Source organism: Myxocyprinus asiaticus, chromosome 1 (genome assembly GCF_019703515.2).
Source record: "Myxocyprinus asiaticus isolate MX2 ecotype Aquarium Trade chromosome 1, UBuf_Myxa_2, whole genome shotgun sequence".
In the NCBI taxonomy this organism is placed as follows: domain Eukaryota; kingdom Metazoa; phylum Chordata; class Actinopteri; order Cypriniformes; family Catostomidae; genus Myxocyprinus; species Myxocyprinus asiaticus.
In genome coordinates, this window is record NC_059344.1 from 42,416,136 (window position 1) to 42,438,766 (window position 22,631).

General features: G+C 38.7%; 1 long non-coding RNA gene across 1 annotated transcript; it reads left to right on the plus strand.

The window, feature by feature from the left end:
* Positions 1-862: 862 nt before the first annotated feature.
* Positions 863-21,861, plus strand: LOC127441022 (uncharacterized). Its single transcript, XR_007897268.1, has 4 exons — positions 863-2,275; positions 2,393-2,479; positions 14,623-14,768; positions 18,014-21,861. It is a non-coding gene; the product is annotated as an uncharacterized LOC127441022 (long non-coding RNA).
* The last annotated feature ends 770 nt before the right edge of the window (positions 21,862-22,631 follow it).

Consider the following 22,631-nt stretch of genomic DNA (forward strand, 5'->3'; position numbering starts at 1 on the left):
GCTCAACGAGAGTCACACTTGCAATATTAAACCTCAGTATTGAAAAAAACAAACAAACAAAAAAAAACAATTGTATCTTTCTTCACATAAGTCTCTCATTCCATTCACGTTCTTCAAGTGTGTCCAAGTCCCAAAACTGCTTTTTTCAATGTCCTATTCCCATAGCAGAAAAAACTCCCAAGTGTAGTCGTGCGTCCTGCGTCACCACGTACAATCACGCCCCTGCTGCAAACAACAAACACACGAGTTACCACATCAACAGAGCATGGTAGAGTTACACACCCAATCGACTAAAATAGGCAAAAGCACATCCCTCTCATATATGGTTGGTGAGTGTTGTTATATAGTTACATCTTCCTCTCCTCCTCTCATTTACAGGACCGCCATGAGATCGATCGGCTCACCGAACCTCCGCGACAGGTCCACTGCAAGCAACAAACACACATGAGTCCCCACATCAGAGCAGGGTAAAGCTACACTTCCAATCAACTTGGATAGGCACAAGTAGGGATGCACCAATACCACTTTTTCTCTTCTGATCCAATTCTGATATTGGAAATCATAGTATCAGACGATACCGATTCTGATCTGATACCAGTGTTATTTTTGTGCATAATCAGTTTAGAATATCTTTACTAGGGGTGTGCAGCGAAGCCATTATCTGTATTTGTATATGTTCATATGACAAAATGATCTGTATCTGTCTCTGTAATCGGATAGAACCGGGTGTGGGAAGGGCTTAACCCAGAAGTGCGTCAAAACTAAATGAAATGCACATTTTTAAATGTTACTCTTATATTTATAGTTTCTATTAATAAAGTATGCCTTGTATATGCCTTTTCATACTAACACCCTAATAATAATAATAATAATAATAATAATTTATTATTATTATTATTATTATTATTATACAGCTATTATATTAAAATAAATATAATTATATTCTTCTTTTTTTCTTACCAGATGAAGCTGAATTTAAAGGCTACATTAACTGTGTAATATGTTGTTAACTGTGGTTTCTCCTGGTATTTCTGATATTAATATCCGCATGAAACAGAATTTTCGTTTGTCTGTGCAGGTATAACAACATTATTCTGAAGGCAGGAGGTGTCAAGTAAAATATGAAATGTCAAGCACACATTTTGCAGTGAATAATAAATATAAATTCAAACATTAAAAGAAATGAAAATAAAATCAATATAGCCTACAAACAGGTGAAAGTCCCCTAAATCTATCAGGATTTTTTATGATAAGACACCATTATTTAGTTAAATAATAATAATAATAATAATAATAATAAAAATTTTAAATTTATATAGAGCCTTACTAGAGGTAGCAGAGTTTAAAGAAGAAGAAAAAGAAAAAAAGTCAGAGCATGTTTCAGTTTCTTCATTTTACATAAGGAGAAATTCCTAATAAATGAATACTCTATGGAGCATTTAAACCTTTATGAAGCATTTTAACTTTTTTTTGGAATAAAGTCTTAACCAGATAATTTCCTTAATCGCTGATGTGGACATAAATGTGGTCAACTTTAAAAGATGGATAGGCGGGCTCCAACGTGAAATCATCACTTCATGTCAGGAATTTAACATCGCGCTTAAGTTTAGGCTATAAATGAATACATGGGAATCACATGTGAATCGTGTGATATATTAACAAAGACATTTAAAGATGTGGAAGGTGTATATGATGTCATATCCTAATGTTTCACCTGATAAGCTCCAGACGCACACAATTAACAGGGAACAGAGAGTCGTGACCGTGCCCATCCGATTTGAAATCATAACATGCACATTTTCATTCATAAGGTTTACACTTTAGAAATATTGGCTGCACAGATTCATAAATTCTTTGTAATTTTGTAAATGTTTATTTAAAATGTTGCTTTATCCTTGTGCCTCTTGGTTAATCACTCATATGAATATACCGGCACACATCTGCTTCTCTTCCCACCACCGGTAAGTTGCTTTTATATTGTTTGATAACTTGAGAAATGTACTCAATTAGGGTGAGGTTATTTAGTCTTTAACAAGGACAGGTGTAACAGATTTCAATAGCACAACATAATACGGCAAAACAAATGTAAACAAACACACGTGCCACTCAACATTCCAATAACAGCAAATATAAAGGAGCAAAAGTGTGAGCATGCATCAATCATCCCAAAAAACAGATAACTCCAGTATCTCATCCTATAGTTTGCTACAAACTCCTAGATTTACATTGATCGTCCCGACCAATCCCAGGCCAAAAGAATCATCTCTGGAGCAAGGTATTGGCTAAATTGACAATTGACTAAAATAGGCATAAAGCACATCCCTCTCATATACTGTATGGTTAGTGAGTGTTGTTATATAGTTACATCTTCCTCTCCTCCTCTCATTTACAGGACCGCCATGAGATCGATCGGCTCACCGAACCTCTGCGACAGGTCCACTGCAAGCAACAAACACACGAGTCTCCACGTCAGAGCAGGGTAAAGCTACACATCCAATCAACTTGGATAGGCACAGCACGTCCCTTTAATTTATGATTAGTGAGTGATGCTCAATTAACAGTGTGTGGGAGAACAAGTTCAGATTTGTTCACTACACACTGTAGACAATTAGTGGACCATTCTTGGACATCCTTCCCCATCCCAGGCCAAAAGAATCGTCTCTTGAGCAATGTACGTGTCCTTTTCCCAATTAGGATGCCCAGCTGCTTGGTGATACTCCAGCCATGTCCTCTTTGTTTCTTCCTTTGGAACCAGCTACTGGAAAGTTGGCTACTTTGTTCTTGGCTCAAACCCTTGTCTCCTCAATGCACCACCTTGAACATGCAAGTGCTCCCACTCCAATAATAAGCACTGCAGCTCATGAGACAAAGAGGAACACATCTGTTTAGAAGGTGGACTCCTGAACTCTACCCATTGGCGCAATAAGGCTAGGTCTGCATTCTGTTGTTGTAATGTAGGCCAATCAATGCAATCTCCTGCAACCTCTCCACTTTGGTTCTGCACAGAGTTCACTGCCACCTCCTCTTGGTGTTCTCCTGGAAACCTTGACAAAACATCTGCATGTTTATTAGCAGTACCAAGTCGATACTTGAGAACATACCTATAGTTGGAAAGTTGGGCCACCCAACATTGTTCCACAGCTCCTAACCGTGCAGAGTCCAGGTGGACTAAGGGATTGTAATCAGTGAAGACAGTCACTTCAGCCCCCCACAGGTTTTCTTTGAACTTTTCAGTGATGGCCTATTTCAAAGTCAGCAACTCAAGTTAAAAAGGAGCTATAATTTTGATCATTGCTTTCTGTGGGGCTCAGGCTACGACTAGTGTAAGCTATCATCCGCTACTGACCATACTGAATTTGAGACAGTACTGCCCCCAAACCTTCAAGGCTGGCATCGGAGTACAAACGAAATGGCTCTGTGAAGTCTGCATATGCCAAGATAGGAGCTTTAAGGAGAGCATCTTTAAGGGTCTGAAAGGCCTGTTGGCAACTAGGCATCCAAGTGACTTGAGCATTCTTTGCAATTGTTGCAGTCCCTTGGAGCAACCCATGCAGAGGATCAGTGATCTTTGAAAAGGCTGTGAAAAAACATCGGTAATAGCCCGCAGAACCCAAGAGGGACCACACTTGCTTCACCATACTTGAGTCAGCCAGTCCCAAACTACTGCAGTTTTTTCGGGATCAGTGGCTTCTCCGCACCTAGAAATGACATGGCCCTGGTAAATTACCTCTTTTTGGAACAAATGACACTTTCAAGGCTGAAAAATTAACCCTTGCGCATGAAGTTTCTCAAACACTTGCTCGAGGTAGTGCAGGTGGCTGTCAAAGTCAGATGAATATACAACTACATCATCCAAGTATATGAGGCAATAATAATTCACCAGGTTCCCAAGGCAATGCTGCATGAGTCTTTGGAACGTAGCAGCGGCATTACATAATCCAAAGAGCATGCGCTCAAACTCAAAGCCAATGGGTGTCGTGAATGCGGTCTTCTCTCAGTCTTGGGGATCCATTTCCACCTGCCAATATCTGCTGGCAAGATCTAATGTGGAATAGCATTGAGCTTTTTTTAGACTTAAAAGGAGTCTAAAATTAAAGATGAATTGAGACAAATCGATTTAACCCTATGTCATAATTTTCCATCTTTAAAATTTTTCACCCATTTTGAATTTTTCATCCAATTTGCATGAAAATTTTATCAGATCATCTTCAGACCAGGCTGACAAAAAGTTATGGAATTCAAGTTGATTAGTCAAATGGTTCTCGAATAACGCGCAAACAAATTTGACATATTTAGCGTATTCACACCAAACTTGGTGTGTGTTATGACAACCATGACCTGAGGGTACTGGCACAGTTTCGGCACAGTGCCACCTAGTGGTTATGAGATATGAAAAATGCAAATTTTTTCTTATAACTTTTGAACAGATTCACCTAAAATCACAAATCTGGTCTGGTTCTGTGTGAGATGTCGGCCATCTTGGGCATCTTCTTTTTCAAATGCAATGACATATCTTTACGGAACTCATTATGTGTCATTGGCACAATGCCCTGAAGATACTCAAAATGTTTTGGGACAGCGCCACCTTCTGGTCAAAATTTATATCAAATTTTCCTAAAATGCTAATAACTTTTGATTACTTTGTGCTATTGTCATGAGATTAGTCTTGGTAGATTCCGTGGGTCATGCCGAGAACGTGGATACAACTTATGCCATGATCGATTGAACGTCCTGTCCGCCATTTTTTATTTAATTGAAAACCTACTTTTTCGAACTCCTCCTAGATGGTTGGTCTGATTGTCACCAAATTTCGCTCAGATCATCTTTATACCATGCCGACAAAAAGTTGTTCAAAGATTTTTGAAAGACCAAACCGTTCTCGAATAATTTGAAATTTGATGACGAGCACTCCAAATTCATTGTTTTTTCAGATTAACAATTTTTTATTGATTCACATAAATGAACAGAAAAACAAAACATATATACACAGAATCAATATTAACCCCCACTATTACCCTTCCCCCTCCCAATCCCCAATCCCACCCTAGCCTCAACAAATTCCCAGTGGTTGTAAATGATATAGACACACACACAAAAAAATAAAAATAAATAAATAAACAAATAAAAAATATAATAATAATAATCACACATCCATAAATGACATATACCCGCCCCATTTCTCCACGAACAAGCTGTACTTCCCCATTCTTCTAAATGACCCCTCTTCAAAGGCCGCCACCCTTCCCATCTCCGAGTACTCCATACCATTCCAAATGAAAGACTTCTCTATGCTCTCAAATTGCTTGAAATAAGAGAGGGGGACATATATAAGGAGTGACTGTAGCAGGTAGTTGAATTTTGGAATATAGTTCGTTTTAATAACATTAACCTTCCCATCATCAATAAATGTATTGAAGCCCACCTGCACACATCACTCGAAAACCTTTTTTATTAAAGTGTCAATATTAACTCTAACTAAATCAGACAAATTTGCTGGGAATAAAATACCCAAATACTAATGATTTGGGCTTCGCGGCTGTTAATGGTTCCAGGGCAAGATAGAACAATAATGGGGAAAGAGGGCAACCCTGCCGGTTCCCCTATGCAGAGTAAAATAATCTGAAATTAATCCATTTGTTTGTACCGCCGCTATAGGATGTCTGTAAAATAATTAATCCATCAAATAAACGTACTCCCAAACCAATACATTTCCAAAATCTTAAAAAGATAATCCCATTCTACCATATCAAATGCCTTTTTGGCGTCAAGTGAGATGGCAGTGACTGGAGTCTGATCATTTACCACTGACCACATGATATTGATGAAACACCTAATGTTTTCAGAAGAGCTGCGGCACTGAATAAACCTCACCTGATCTATATGATTATGAGATGTCATAACTTTATTTAATCGATTAGCCAAAATTTTTGACAATATTGTAACGTCTATCTGGATCAGGGAAATTGGACAGTAACTCTTACACTCACTTGGATCTTTGTCCTTTTTAAGAATCAGACTGATCCAGACTTGTGTCATGGTTGGCGGAAGCTTTCCATTCTTTAATGATTCTGTATAAACTTCTAACAAAAGTGGAGCCAGTTCTGTAGCATAAGATCTAAAAAATTCAGCGACAAAGCCATCTGGACCCGGAGACTTGTCTGTAGGCAGGGCCTTAATTACCTCGTCAAGCTCCTCCAAGGTTATCTCAGAATCAAGAGAATTTGTTTGCTCAGTCATCAATTTAGGGAGTTCTAGAAGTTCCACAAAGTTTCTAATATCTTCATCAGTAGACGAAGATGTGGAACTATATAGATCAAGATAGAACTCTCTAAAAGCATTATTAATATCAATGGCTGAGGTAGATATTGAAAAATGAGGGAATGGTAGAACAATACTCTCTCTGCTTTATATATCTAGCCAAAAGTTTTCCTGCTTTGTCCCCCGACTCAAAGTATGACTGTCTTGCCTTGAATAACTAAAACTCCACTTTCCGTAAAAAATAGTATTATATCTGTATTTCAATAGGGTCAATTCTCTGAGACCATCAGACAACATTCGGCACTTCAGCTCTGCCTCTGCACTTTTAATATTCCCTCCCAACTCCACGAGTTCTCGTGCTTTGGATTTTTTGATGAATGAGGCATACTGTATGATCCGACCCCTAAGAACCGCCTTAAGTGCCTCCCAAGCCATGCCCACAGAAGATACTGAGGACCAGTTGGTCTCCATATAGACATTGATTTCAGCCTTTCCAACATATGTTGGAAATCAGGATTTTGCAAAAGGGATACATTAAAGCGCCAACTATATTATTTATTTTTCTCCATATGTAGCAACACCTCTAAACTCACCAGGGCGTGATCTGAGACTAAGATGTTTCCAATTGAGCAATCAACAACAGACGAAATGAGGGACTTAGGTATTCAAAAAAAATCTATTCTAGAATAAATCTTATGGACTGATAAAAAAATGAATAGTCCCTACCAGATGGATTCAAAAGTTGCCAAATATCTCCAAGACCAAGATTTTACACATCCTGAGAAGCATCAATGTTGCTCTAGGGGGCTTACACACTTTTGCTTTACTATGATTAAGGACTGAATCCATCAGTGGATTAAAGTCTCCTCCCAATATTATGCCATAAGGGGTGCCAGCGGATTGCAGCATCCTTCAAGATCTATAAAAAAGCCCTGATCATCAGCGTTAGGTGCGTAAATATTAGCCAAAATAAACCTTTGCCCCTGAATTTCTGCTAAAACAATAATGACTAATTTATCTTTAATCTGTTTGAGACATTTGAATTGTAGATGTTTACTTATCAATATAATGACTCCCCTGCTCTTACTTGAGCCAACACTAAAGAAAACATGCCCATCCCATATCTTCCCAAATGTTTCAGCTTCCCGTGGGGAAAGATGCATTTCTTGAAGAAACACTATATCATATTTCTTACGCATAAGAAAAGAAATAACCTTCCTTCTTTTTATGGGGCACCCCAACCCATTTACATTCCACGTGGAGAAAGACAATCCACTCATATTAACTTTTGACATTTTGACATATTAGAAAAAATAGATTGTGTGTCAAAAACAAGATTATAAAGACCACATTCCCAATTAGTGCAACAATCAAACCCTGAAGTTCCCCCCAAACCAAACAAACAGAAAAAAGAAAAACGTGCGCATTAACCCCGCGCACGACAGCACCAACCGGCATCCATCCCTCTAAACTCAAACAGTCCATGTACGCCTATGAGAGTCACCGTGACAACTTTGCTGAGTCCTGTGCTTCTGTACAAATGTTGTGAGGCAAAATTACATAACAGTAAATACTCTGTAAAACAAACTCCAGCCAATAGGCAGAATAAACACAAAGAACATGTAGATTCATTCACAGAACTGTTTCGAAGGTGTGATCCTGCACAAAACACCGTCCAAATTGAGTACCTGGTCTGCGGCCCTGTCTGGGGTATCAGTTTGAGCACATCAGTGTCTTTTAATATCTCCAGAGCCCGAGGATTTTGAATTCTTTGACATGTTGACTTCTTAGAGCAGTTATGTAGCAGGGTGTATCAAATCTCAACAGTTTAAGACAAAAAAGGATTAAAAACTAGCAAAGTGCACAGAGCTCATCGTTCACACGTCCAACCCCCGCATGGCGCCACGCGACTCCCCAAATCGAATAATGCGCAAACAAATTCGACGTAGAGCACGCCAAATTGGACGTGAGGCTATATCTCTGCAACGCTTTAGCGTATTCAGACCAAACTTGGTGTGTGTTATGACAACTATGACCTGAGAGTACTTGAGCAGTTTTGGCACAGCGCCACCTACTTGTTACGAGATACAAAAAATAAATGGTTATTTTTACTTATAACATCTGAATGGTTTGCCCAAAAATCACGAAACTGGACTCTTTTAGATTCTGTGGGGCATACCATGTCGAATGATACCAATTTTGCCTATATTGGCCATTTTAGGTGTTGGCCATTTTGAATTATGTTGTAAAATGCTGTATTTTACAAACGATTTGGCATATCATTACGAAATTCTGTGTGTCATCAGCACAATGCCCTGAAGGTGCTCAACAAGTTTCAGGACAGCGCTAGCTGTTTCAAAATATAATGAAACATACAAAAATGCTAATAACTTTTGATAATTGTAGCCTATTGGTATGACAATGGTCTTGATAGATTCCTTGGGTCAAGCTGAGTTTAACGATACCACATTTGTCATGGCTGGCCAAACTTCCTGTCGGCCATTATTAATTTACTTGAAAAACCTACTTTTTTAACTCCTCCCACAGCGATAATCATATTTTCACAAAATTTTGCTCAGATCATCTTCAGACCATGCTAATCAAACGTTTTTGTGAGCTTGCAGTCTAAACTGAGTGTAAAAAAAAAAAAAAAACATACCACCACCAAATAATACCAAAAAACACTTCTTTCTTGATGTCATTTTCACTCATTCCACTAAATTTACTCAAATTAAAAAATTACTCTATAGCATCGCCTCTATAGCATCGCCATAATTCACTTTTACTCACAAAATTGCTTGATGATTAAGTCTGATAAATCATTCAACTAAATGAATAGAATCACTCAGGGCTGTGTTAACCAAAAGCATTGTTAGGCCAAGTTGCTCTTAAAGACCATTGATGTCTATGGTACCTACGATCAACTTACACTAACGATTCCTTTGGGAAACACAGCCCAGAACAGTTAATAAATGAACATCTGACTCACTGCACTGTATTTCTTTACTCTCAGTCATCTCTGACTTCAAAATAACAAATGTTCGGTATACTATCCCCTTAAGTGGCTCTCCCCTTTTTTAGCATTTACCAGAAAATTACATTTTCAAATTTACTACTGAATGCTTGGGACTAGAGACCTAATTTTGGTAAAGTAAAATAAGTTATAAAACACCAAATTTCTTAGAATTATTGTAGACGCAGTACCAAATGTGGCCACAAGATGACATCAATGCTCCATTTTTCCAAGAGTGACATACTCAGATTTAAATGCCTGGTTCTACAGATCTATTTATGGACTCTTTTTTAAAGAAGACACTTGTGAGATTATTGTGCACGTGAAATCAGTTATTTAAGTTAATTAAAAACGTATAGAAGTTATAGAAGTTTAAGTTTATTGAATTGAAAATGCAATACACTTTAACTTTTATTTTATTAAAGTGACCACAGGATAAAATCAGAACTCTATTTGTGCAAGAGTGAAAAGTAATTTCAGAATTTTTTTGAAAAACTAATTTCAGAAACACCACTCAAACCACGATGACACACTATTTTATTGCAAAACATTATATAAAATTCATTACAGATAATAATTATATTTATAATGCATGGTTACAGTGTAAGTATTGTTAGCAGTGGAAGTAATTATTAAAATTTCTAACAAACATATATTTTTCTGCCATAAATTATATAAGTTTGTTTACACCACTAAATAAAATAATCAATTATCCAAAGAGTTCATTCATTCACACTGATCAGCATCTGTGCATTAACTTTAGGCCTATAGCTGCTAGGGATGGGCATTGTTGGTCATTTTGTTTACTCGAGTACTCGAGGGGCAATGACATGTACATAACTGTATAGATAATAACATGTCTGACAAACTTCTTTGGCTGCTGAATTGCGTCTTGTTGTTCCAGTGTATCGTCTATTTCATCATTTTTATAGGCTGTTATAAAATAAAATGTTACAAAATGTACAAAAGATTGCATAATCAAAATATAGTGCATCATATTTTTTTCATTATGTGAAGGTTTGCTGCCCAACTCAATGAAAGAATGTGCACAATGCGCGTCTGTCTGTTCTTCCTTCAGGTTACCGTAGTAATCTTAGTAAGCATGCAATCTATAAAACTCCAGTGGTTAAATCCATATCTTCAGAAGCGATGTGATATGAGAATGGTTGTGTCTCGTTTGGAAGGCTGCGTCCTCTGGAGGTCGCATTTGTCGGCCGCATATGTCATCGAGGCTGTCTCGTTTCATTTTTTAAATTTTTTTTTGTCTTTTTCTTATTTTTTATCTATTGTCAATGCCTTTTATGTGTATGCACTTACTTTTATACAATTGTTAACTTCTAGCAAAAAATGACTTCAGTATTGATCTGTTTCTCACCCACACCTATCATATCACTTCTGAAGATATGGATTTAACCACTGGAGTCATATGGATTACTTTTATGGTGCCTAAATTTGGTGCTTTTGGATCATAAACATTTTGGCACCCATTCACTTGCATATACTGACCTACAGAGCTGAAATATTCTTCTAAAAAACTTAATGTGTGTTCTGCAGAAGAAAGGAAGTCACTTGAGTACTTGAGTACTCTTTTAATTGGATACTTTCTTACTCTTACTCAAGTAATTATTTATGTTAGCACTTTTTTAATTTATTTTTTTTATCCACTTTTCTCCCAATTTGGAATGCCCAATTCCCACTACTTAGTAGGTCCTCGTAGTGGCGTGGTTACTCACCTCTGAAACCCTATTATAATTGTTAAAATTTTTATTAGGGGTTCAAGCACTTAGCGCTGAAACCTTTGTAATTGTTACAATTTTTAGGGGTTCAAGCGCTTAGTGCTGAAACCCTATTGTAATTGATACGATTTTTATTAGGGGTTCAAGCGCTTAGCGCTGAAATCCTATTGTAATTGTTACGATTTTTAGGGGTTCAAGCGCTTAGTGCTGAAACCCTATTGTAATTGTTCAAATTTTTATTATTAAGTGTTCATGCGCTTAGCGCTGAAACCCTATTGTAATTGTTATGATTTTTATTGGGGGGTTCAAGAGCTTAGTGCTGAAACCCTATTGTAATTGTTAAGATTTTTAGGGGTTCAAGCGCTTAGTGCTGAAACCCTATTGTAATTGTTAAGATTTGTATTAGGGGTTCAAGCGCTTAGCGCTGAAACCCTATTGTAATTAAGATTATTATTATTATTATTATTATTATTATTAGGGGTTCAAGCGCTTAGTGCTGAAACCCTATTGTAATTGTTAAGATTATTATTATTATTATTATTATTATTATTATTAGGGGTTCAAGCACTTAGCGCTGAAACCCTATTGTAATTATTAAGATTATTATTATTATTATTATTATTATTATTATTAGGGGTTCAAGCGCGTAGCGCTGAAACCCTATTGTAATTGTTAGGATTTTTATTATTATTAGGGGTTCAAGCGCTTCACACTGAAATCCTATTGTAATTGTTACGATTTTTATTATTATTATTATTATTATTATTATTAGGGGTTCAAGCGCTTAGCGCTGAAACCCTATTGTAATTGTTAAGATTTTTATTATTATTATTATTATTAGGGGTTGAAGCGCTTAGCGCTGAAACCCTATTGTAATTGTTAAGATTTTTTAGGGGTTCAAGCTCTTAGTGCTGAAACCTTATTGTAATTGTTAAGATTTTTATTATTATTTGGGGTTCAAGCGCTTAGCGCTGAAACCCTATTGTAATTGTTACCATTTTTATTATTATTATTATTATTATTATTATTCCACCATAACACTGATTGGGCAGAGCAAACCATAAGGCCTAGAGACTTGAAACTTGGTCAGATGGTAGTAGTAGTAGTAATGAAATTTGAGCACCTATTAGACAAGGTTAACAGAGAACGATTGGCACAAAACACGGTGGGCCTGTTCAACTCCTGTCCGTAGAGGTCTGTGAGAAATTTGAAAGAAATCGGACACCCTTTACCCTTTGGTAGCTATAACAGTGTCATTTAGAAAACGGGCGTGGTCAAGTGTACAAATAAGCTCATAATTCTTAAACAAAAACTCAGATGATTCTAAACAAGCATGCAGACTTTGATGGAGATCGGACCATAGGTGGCGCTATGAGCTTTAAAAAGCTTTAAAAACCATGTATTTCCTTAGTAAATTGCCTGTATTGGCTGTAAATGGTGTATTCCATCTATGATCTAGGTGGTTACATGCTTGCTAAATAAAACATAATACCTTTTTACGCATGTGCTTAAAGGCCTTAAACTGCTTGAACCCTGTTAATTGCTGCTCGCAGCTATATTTATTATTATTATTATTATTATTATTATTATTATTCTGCCATAAAATGATTGGGCAGAGCAAACCGTAAGACCTAGAGACTTGAAACTTTGTCAGATGGTAGTAGTGTTGCTCGCTACTCAGAAACATGGACTCGGCAAAATCGGACAATAGGGGGCGCTACAGCGATCAAAAATGCAAAACTGCTCATAACTCCTAGACCATTTGTCGTAGACTCAAGTGCTTTATACCATTGGAATCCTTGGATCAATCCAAACAAAACATTTATCTCCGATTTCATTTCAGCCAATAAAAAATTTCCACCATCTTGGATTTTTTATAAAACCAACTTTTGCGAACTAGTCCTAGGTTTTTCATCCGATCGGGACCAAACCAGTGCCAAACGATTCTATGGAGTCTCAATATCAAAATTTATCAAAAAAAGTTTTAACTTTCGACTCGAGCTAGCTACAGTATGCAAAAACATTGGAAGTAGGAGTGGCCAATTTTACGTAAATGGCTATAACCCTTGAAGGAAATTAGATATCTTCACCAAACTTGGCATGCTTATGGCATTCTTTGGTTGCCCCGGAAAGTTGGCGTGGTTTTGCCACATGATGGCGCTATAATACCAAAAAACATGAAATTGGCTGTAATTATGAAACCGTTAATCCTATTGACTTCAAAATTTGCAACATTGTCTTTGTCTCAGCTGCCATCATTTTCTATATGGACATTCACGTATGTTGAAAAACATGGCCGCCATCGGCCAATCAAATTTCAGCAGCTATTACATAAGGTTAACAATGACCGATCGGAACGAAACTTGGTGGACCTATTTGACTCTTGATCTGAGAGGGTTGTGCAAAGTTTTTAAAAAAATCGGCCACTAGGTGGTGCTGTCATGATTTTTGTAAGTGTTAATGGTTGTATATAATGTAGTGTTGTGGAAAAACACAAGTAATATATATCACCTGATAGCTCTTCTCATTCTAAAAAAACTTTGCCTCAAGAAGCATTGGTGTCTGTCAAACCGTTCGGTAAATATTTCAGATAATGTTCAAAACCTACTTTTGCGAACTAGTCCTAGGTTTTTTGCCCGATCAGAACCAAACCAGTGCAGAAATATACTCTGGGGTCTGATTATCAATAATTATCAAAAAAAAAGAAATTGAAACTTCGACTCACGGTCGCTAAGGGGTGCCAAAACGTTCGAAAAGGGCAGGCCATTTTTACTAAAATGGCTATAACGCCCGAAAGAAATGAGATATTTTCACCAATCTCGGTTGAGTTGAAAATTGGCATGCAGTGTCTTTGTTCAGGTGCCATGACTGTCTATGAGGACATTGGCATATCTCAAAAAACATGGCTGCCATCGGCCAATGAAGTTTGAACACCTATTAGACAAGGTTAACGGAGGCCGATCAGCACAAAACTCGATGGGCCTGTTCGACTCCTGGCCCTAGAGGTCTGTGAGAAATTTGAAAGAAATCAGCCAATGGATGGCGCTAATGAGTTTTATGCCTCTGTAATCATGTGGTGTTTCACACATACACACAATGGCTATGTCCCAATTCAAAGGCTGCATCCTTCAAAGGACTCGGACTTCAAAGTTAATGCCTTCGAAGGCCGCGAAGGTCAGACTGAGCATTGTTAATTGGGACAGTCTAGTCTATGGAGGACTGTTCTTGTCACCTAACAACTGTGACAGCTGCCGAGTGTCTGTAATGCTTGTACTGGACTTTTTTGAAAGTTATATTAAACTGTCTGAAAACAAAGCAGGCCGCATTAGAAGAAGCCTTCGAATTGGGACAGCCTTTGTCGCGCAGCAATGACGCAATCGGCCTTCGAATGCGACCTTTGAAGGATGCAGCCTCTGAATCGGGACACAGCTATAATTCATATAATTTGTTAGATCTCCTCATACTGAACAACTTTGCCTCAAGAACCACTGCTGTCAATCAAACCGTTCATTAAATATTCACGATTATGTAAAAAACCTATTTTTGTGAACTAGTCCTAGGTTTTTCATTCAACCTCAATAAAACCAATGCAGTACAATTTTCTGGACTCTCTAGGTCAATAATAACCAGAGCGGGCAGTGGGAGGATTCCCGGTAAGCGAACAGGTCTACCTGTGCTTTGCTGAATCAACTCCAAATCAGCTGGACCACATGGGGGTGGAGTCTGAATGACAGAAATTTGAGGCAAATCTTGATAAAAAGGTGATACAAAAGAAAAAGTTGACTTAATGTTTGTAGATGTTACATATGATGTTTTATGATGTGAAAGTAAGAATATATATATATATATATATATATATATATATATATATATATAAATAATAATTTCAAATGATTTATAGATATTTTCTATTTAATTATTTTTCCTCTGTCCCACTTACCAACCCTGCCGAAAAAAAAAAAAAAAAAAAAAAATCTGGGATTTGGTGAAAAGATGGTCTCCAAATGTTCTTTCCAGTATTGACTATTTCTTATTTTTTACTTTTGAATAAGGTAGGAGACATCCTAAGATTTCTATTAAGATATAATGTCAGGTTATGTGGCATTTAGATCATAATTAAAAGTGACAAATAAAAAGGTAAAATTTCAAAAATACTCATTATTCAAAAATAATTTCAGTTTTTTGCAATCATTTCAGTTTTCATTTTTATTTCAGTTAACAAAAATGTTTTCATTTAGGTTTCTTTTAGTTTTTGCTAACATTAATAACACTGCTGCACTGCAAATGATTTTTGTCGTTTTGACAGTATTATTGTTGTATATCCAACTTACTGTACATACTGTTTACAGTACGATGATGTGTCTGGCAGTTCGCACCACCATTTGCAGGGCTTTGCGGTTGTGGGCGGTGCTATTGCCGTACCAGGCAGTCATGCAGCCAGTCAGGATGCTCTCTACAGTGCTGATGTAGAACCTTGTGAGGATGTGGCGGTTCATTCCGAACTTCCTCAGCCATCTCAGGAAGAAGAGGCGCTGATGAGCCTTCTTCACAACAGCCTCAGTGTGGACGGACCATGTGAGTTCCTCAGTGATGTGGACACCAAGGAACTTGAAGCTGCTGACTCTCTCCACCAGTGCTCCATTGATGGTGATGGGACTATGTTCTCTGTCTTTTCTCCTGAAGTCCACCACAAGCTCCTTTGTCTTGCTGACGTTGAGGGAGATGTTGCTGCCCAATCTAACCACCTGGCGTCTGCTTGACAGGAAGTCCAGGATCCAGCTGCACAGCGAGCTGTTTAAGCCCAGAGCCCGGAGTTTCACATCAAGCTTGGAGGGCACTATGGTGTTGAATGCTGAGCTGTAGTCTACACACAGCATTCTCACATAAGTGTTCCTTTTTTCCAGGTGGGAGAGAGCAGTGTGTAGTGTAGATGCAATGGCATCATCAGTGGAGCGGTTGTTGTGGTAAGCAAACTGCAGTAAGTCCAGTGAGGTGGGTAGCACAGAGCAGATGTAATCTCTGATTAGTCTCTCAAAGCATTTTCTGATGATGGGGGTCAGAGTAACAGAGCAAGTGATTTTGGATTGTTTTGGTACAGGCACAATGGTGGACGTTTTAAAGCATGTGGGGACCACAGACAAGGAGAGGGAAAGGTTGAAAATGTCCATAAAAACACCAGCCAGTTGGTTCGCGCATGCTCTGATGATGCGGCCCGGAATGCCATCTGGACCCGCGGCTTTGTGGATATTCACCCGTCAGAAGGATCGGGTTACATCCGCTACAGAGACGGAGAGTGAACTAACCTCTGCAGCTTCGGCTACAAGAGCTCTCTCCACGAGGGTGGTGTTATTTCCCTCGAAACAAGCATAAAAAAGTATTTCGCTCATCCGGGAGAGAGGCAGCGGTGTTCACGGCGGAGTTTTTATTCCCTTTGTAGTCCGTGAATATATTAATTCCCTGCCACATGCTTCTAGAGTTGGTGGTGTTAAACTGTCCTTCAATCTTGTCCCTATACTGGCGTTTTGTTGCTCTGATAGTTTTGCGGAGTGCATAACTGGCTTGTTTATGCTCCTCTGCTTTCCCGGAATTAAAATCACTATTTATCCATGGTTTCTGGTTGGGGTAGATCCATATTGTTTTGGTCGGAACAACATCCTCTACGCACTTTCTGATGAAACACGATACGCTATCAGCGTAAACCTCAATGTCATCATCACAGGCGGACCGGAATATCTCCCAGTCCACGTGATCAAAACAGTCTTGTAGCAAAGAATCTGATTGGTCTGACCAGCACTGGATTGTTCTGAGGGTGGGTGTTTCCTGTTTCAATTTCTGCCTGTAAGCGGGCAGAAGCAGAATGGAAGAGTGGTCCGATTTGCCAAATGGAGGGATTTGTAGCCATCCCGGAAGGGAGAATAGCAATGGTCCAAAACCTGGTCCCTTCGTGTGTTTAAACTGATGTGTTGGTGGTATTTTGGTGCGATTGATTTGAAATTGACTTTGTTAAAGTCCCCGGTCACAATGAACGCGGCCTCAGGGTATGTGGTTTCCTGCTCACTTATACTCCCATACAGTTCCTTGAGTGCCTGGTCTGTGTCGGTTTGTGGGGGGATGTACACAGCAGTGATAAGGACCGCTGTGAATTCCCTCGGTAGCCAGAATGGTCAACAGAAGCATGAGAAATTCCAGATCAGGAGAGCAGAAAGACTTGATAGAATGTACATTCCTCTGATCACATCAGGATTTGTTGATCATAAAACATACACCACCACCTCTGCTTTTACGTGAGAGGTCTTTCGCTCTGTCCGCTCGGTGCACGGAGAACCCCGCAGGTTTGTTGGCTGAATCTGGAATCTCAGCAGACATCCAAGTTTCCGTAAGGCAGATAATGCAGCAGTCCCTCGTCTCTCGTTGGAAAGAGATCCACGCTCTCAGCTCACAGAGCTTGTTGTCCATAGACTGAACATATGCCAGTAGAATACTGGGTAGGGGGGGTCAATTTGCATGACATCTTACTCTGATGAGAACGCTGGCTCTCCTTCCCCTTTTCCTTCTGCGTTTCTGCGGCCGGGCTGCCCAGACAAAGGGCTCCGCTGCCGTGTTTGTAAACAGCGGGTCGGCATTGAGGAATTTGAAGTCCGGTTTACGGTGTGCAATTGCAGAACCAATGTCCAAAATTTTTGTCTGTCGTAGACAATAAGGCAGACAACATCCAAAACAAACAGCATAGGAATTGTAAACAAAGCAAACAAAAAACTGCAATGTTGTGTCGGAGCTCGCAACACAGCAGCCATACTCAGCGGCATCATTTAGCAAAATGATGGGTCGAATGTGCGCAATTCGGACTCCCCGTTTTTATTTTTTTTTATTTTGATGCACTGCGGAGTTATACCAGCCACTTTATTCGACCCGTCCATCTGAAATATAGGCTAGTTATAATATGTACAAATATAAGATGTGTAAATGTTTAGCTACTTACAAATTATTTTTGTATTTTGTTCTCTAGGTCTGGACAGGCAAGGAATTAAAGTGTTCTTCAGTCATTTGGACATCTGGTGAACTTAATATTGAAGTTTTTGAATGGACTTGTATATGTGTATAGTCATAATTTGCCTTTATGAGTAACATGTATGTGATTATTTGAGTTGTCGTTCTGTAATTAATGTTCTGTTTGCAGAAAGGCCTCAGTTGTTTCATTCTTTTTTTTAACTTGTAATAGATAGAAGTTAGTTACTCTAACTCTGTAAGCTAAAACTGCTTACTGTGGTTAGTTATATGGTATAGACACTGCAATTTAATATACAACATACAAACAATTACCATAATTTTACTGTACAGCTAATATACTGCATTTTAATATACGTCAGACAAACAACTGCCGTAATTAATTTTACAGTACAGCACATACTGTAAATCATTATACAGTATGCTGTAAACTACTGTAGATAGTTTTACAGTAATTTTACTGTGGTAAGGAATACAGCAGCTTGCTGGCTATTTGTTGCCAATAAGTTACTGTTGATTTTACATAATTTTTTTTACAGTGTGTATACAGTATATCCCTCAGTACATCAGTGTTACTGTTATGAAACGGTCTAAAAAAGAAAAAGAAATTACAAAAGTTGGTGCGCTGTTTCTCCTCATTATATTTTAATTTTAATATAAGCACAAATGTGACATTTCAAGTAGAATTCTCAGTTATTTTAGTGAAGTACCTGTATTAACTGAACTTTGGCTGTGCATGCTTCTCATCTGTGCCACTGCAGGTTAATATGGCCACGTACACAGTACTAAGTTTCGAGAGTGACAACTACATTTAAATGTGGGAGTGATTCCCCTAAATGTTCATTCCAGGTGTGTATGGAATACAGGAGTTACTCCTGCAGTTGCGGTGATTGACAAGTGATAACTATAGCAATGCTGCAGTGTCTCAAGCCTGTAAACAAGAACCATGAATGCCACCAGTTTAAACCATTTTTTGTTTGCTATTTTTGAGCAGAGATTATCTACCAGAAATGTATTTTCATCCAGCAATGCTTAGTCGCGGTGTTTTGTTTATGCACGTCTAAGCGGCTCCTGTTAAACAGCATGCTCTCTCTGGACTGTAATGTACTGGTTACCTCGAGACCGTAGGGCTGATGACAGAAACAACAGTGCAGAGAGACAGACTGCAATATATGAATGAATGAAGACACATACCTCTTTTTGTGTGATGTGCAATAGCAGAGGATGGACACATCTCACACGCATTATTGATCACGTCATTCGCAACTACAGTTGTTCAGTTTGGTTCTATACACACTATGTAGAATTTATGAAAATGCGGTTGTTACTACCTGAATTTTTTGGGAGTTAATTCTGTTGTAGAATGCGGTTGTCACTCCCATATTTTACTGAAGTGTGTGTGTAAAAAACAGGATTAATCACTCAAAGGTGAACATATTTTACATATTTTGCTGCAGTGTATGTGGGTATTCAGGTGCACTGAAGAAGATCCGTGAAGATTTGTCTGTACTTCTACACAGATTTTTCCCCCATCGGATGGTTATTTCCTTTTGAAGCCACACATATAAAACTCTTGTTTTTGTGTAGAGGTTGATTGACACATCAGCCTCTACGCTATCACATCCGGGACCCTCACTATTAACACTGGTGCTCCTCAGGGATGCATTCTCTCTCCACTGCTCTTCTCCCTGTACACGAATGACTGCACTGCAAAGGACCCCTCTGTCAAGCTCCTGAAGTTCGCAGATGACATCACGGTCACTGGCCTAATCCGTGATGGTGACGAGTCTGCATACAGATGGGAGCTTGATCAGCTGGCTGTCTGGTGCGGTCACAACAACCTTGAGCTGAACACGCTCAAAACAGTGGATATGATAGTGGACTTCAGGAGAAATCCCCCACCCCACATAGACCCCATTGTGAAGAAGGCACAGCAGAGGTTGTACTTCCTTTGCCAGCAGAGGAAGTTCAACCTGCCACTGGAGCTGCTGACTCCATTCTACTCAGCCGTCATTGAGTCTGTCCTGTGTACATCTATAACTGTCTGGTTTGGTTCAGCCACCAAATCAGACAGAAGGAAACTACAATTGAACTATTGCCCTCTAGCCGGCGCTACAGAGCACTCAGCGCCAGGACATCCAGGCACAAGGACAGTTTTTACCCTCCATTTTCCACATGAACAATTAAACTGCCTTCAGGACTCCCATAGTGCAATAATGTATAAATATGTCATGTACATATGTAAATTCACTTATATTTAGTTCAATAACTGTACATACCCCCACCTTGGACATATATTACCACTTGCACACATACATACGCTATTCTGTTATATGTCCTATTTTTTTGTATGTCTGTTTATACTCTTACCTTGTTTTATATTCTGTGTCTCACTGTAATGTTCTGTGTGAACTTCCTGTTTCTCCTATCACCAAAAAAAAAAAAAAAGATATTCCTTGTGTACTTCAGCACACTTGGCAACAAAGCTCATTCTGTTTCTGGTGCTGAATAGGCAGTTTTTCGCTGCTGCCTAAGACACTTCAGGACCGATTACCATTTACAGTATAAATGCAGTGTGGTCACATACCGTACGTATCCAAACACCTCCAAATGTGGTTTGTTTAATCATATCACAAAGTGCTTAGGACATCAAATCACTTAGGAAATTTTCTATTTGGCCGGTGAATTTCTCAGTTCTGGATAAAAATGGTCGAACATTATCAGGTTGTTCCTTTATATTAATATATGTGTCAGCTTATAAATGTAATGTGTCAGCTTATAAAAATAATGTTTATGGGAATGTTTCTTTGGTAGGGTTTTGGTGCTATTACCACAGAGAATTTAGCGAATATAACAACCAGCTTGAATCGTTTCAGAGCAACAGTTAGCTAGTTTAGACTGCTCATTGATAGCCTCAGATTTCCCAATTAACAAAATAATACAATTCTTTAAAAGCGCAGTTCACTTTTAAACTTGGGCCAACTTAGTATTGTTTGTTTGTGATGGGAAGTCTGATTAATTTCCTTGAACCGGTTCTTTCAGATGGTTCGTTTCAATGAACCATTTAAAAAAAACTATTCAGCGTTTCTTATACGTCATCTCATAATGACATCACTAGTACATAATTCTAACATTCATCATGGGCTGCATCCGAAACCAGGAAAATGCTGCCTCCGGAGGCTGTATACGGAGGTGGGAAGGGATCAATGCACATCTGAATCCAATGTTTGTGTCACATCCTGTCTACTGAGATACATTCTTCTGATCGATTTTTGAAGGCAGCATATATGTATCCTTCGCTGCCTTTGAAATCCCACAATCCTGTGCACACAGATCCACAGTTGAGCTGAAGAAAAAAAATAGACACAGTTTATATCCAATTTGTGTATAAATGTAAGTTTTTATTCACTTTTTCCAACTTTTGATTCCATTTCCAATGAGAAAGTAGTATTGTACTTATTAAATATACACTTGGTTATCACCGAAACTCTCTTGATTTTGTTCTAGATTATTAGACCATTCAGTCCAACGAAACCACAATGATGCAGACGCGTTACCTTTAGTGGACACCAGATGGCGATAATCAGTTGCTGGTATCCTAGCAACAATGTGACTTTATGCTGCCTCATGCTTTTCCAAACGGCATTTTTGCGCCCTTCAAGGGCACTTCGGGAAGGGGACACCACTCAAAGTGTTGTTTCAAACAAAAGTAAGAAAGTTTATTTTTTCTCAAAGGGCCCTTTTACAAGATTTTAGTGAAGGGTACATTCAAACGATAATGTCGTTCTCTCTTTAGAGAGCCCGCATCAAGAGCTTTGTCCTTTGTAGTGAGAAGGGCATAAGGATGATCACATTCAATTGGAATTTGCCCACTGTCTGTTGAGTCATTGACTGATCAGGCAGCGAGGAACCAAGACAGCTGCCTTTGGTTTTCGGACGGAGCCATGGTATTCATGTTGAAACATTCAAATAAAGCCAAATATGAATGCATATATACTAATTTTTATTCAGTTATGTTAAAATAATAAAGGTGTTTATTGTCATCAGTGTTTTATTCTGAGATCCTGCATGTCGACTGACATGCGACTGACAAATATTGATTACATCTTGGATAGGTTTCCTACAAAGTTTTGCACCTAAAGCCCCCAATACAGACACTGACAGGGCCAGAGTGGCAGTCAGGAAGATCGGGAGAATTCCCGCTGGGCCGGTCAAAAATTGGGCCGGTTAGGTCCGCATGTTGATTGACAAACTTTCATCATATGTCGCCAAAAGTCCGTAACATCCGGTATTTAAAGGATCAGAATTGCGTTACGTATTAGCAGACGCAGTCTGTAATTTATCATCTGAAATGCATACCCAAACAAATGAGAGAGTAGCCTGTGAGAGACTAAACTGATGTTGCGCCGCTTCACTTGTCAGCGCGGGAAGGATCACGGAAGATCCATCGGGAACAGATAGGCTACTAATAGCTGAATGGATGAATGTCCTTCAGGTAGCATACAAGATCATCACAAGTTTAATACTGACTGCAGTCTCACAATCTCAGTCAATTAATCTCTGAAATCCTCTTCCCTAGCAGTGCAGAATGATAATAGCAAAATTATTTTTTAGTCACA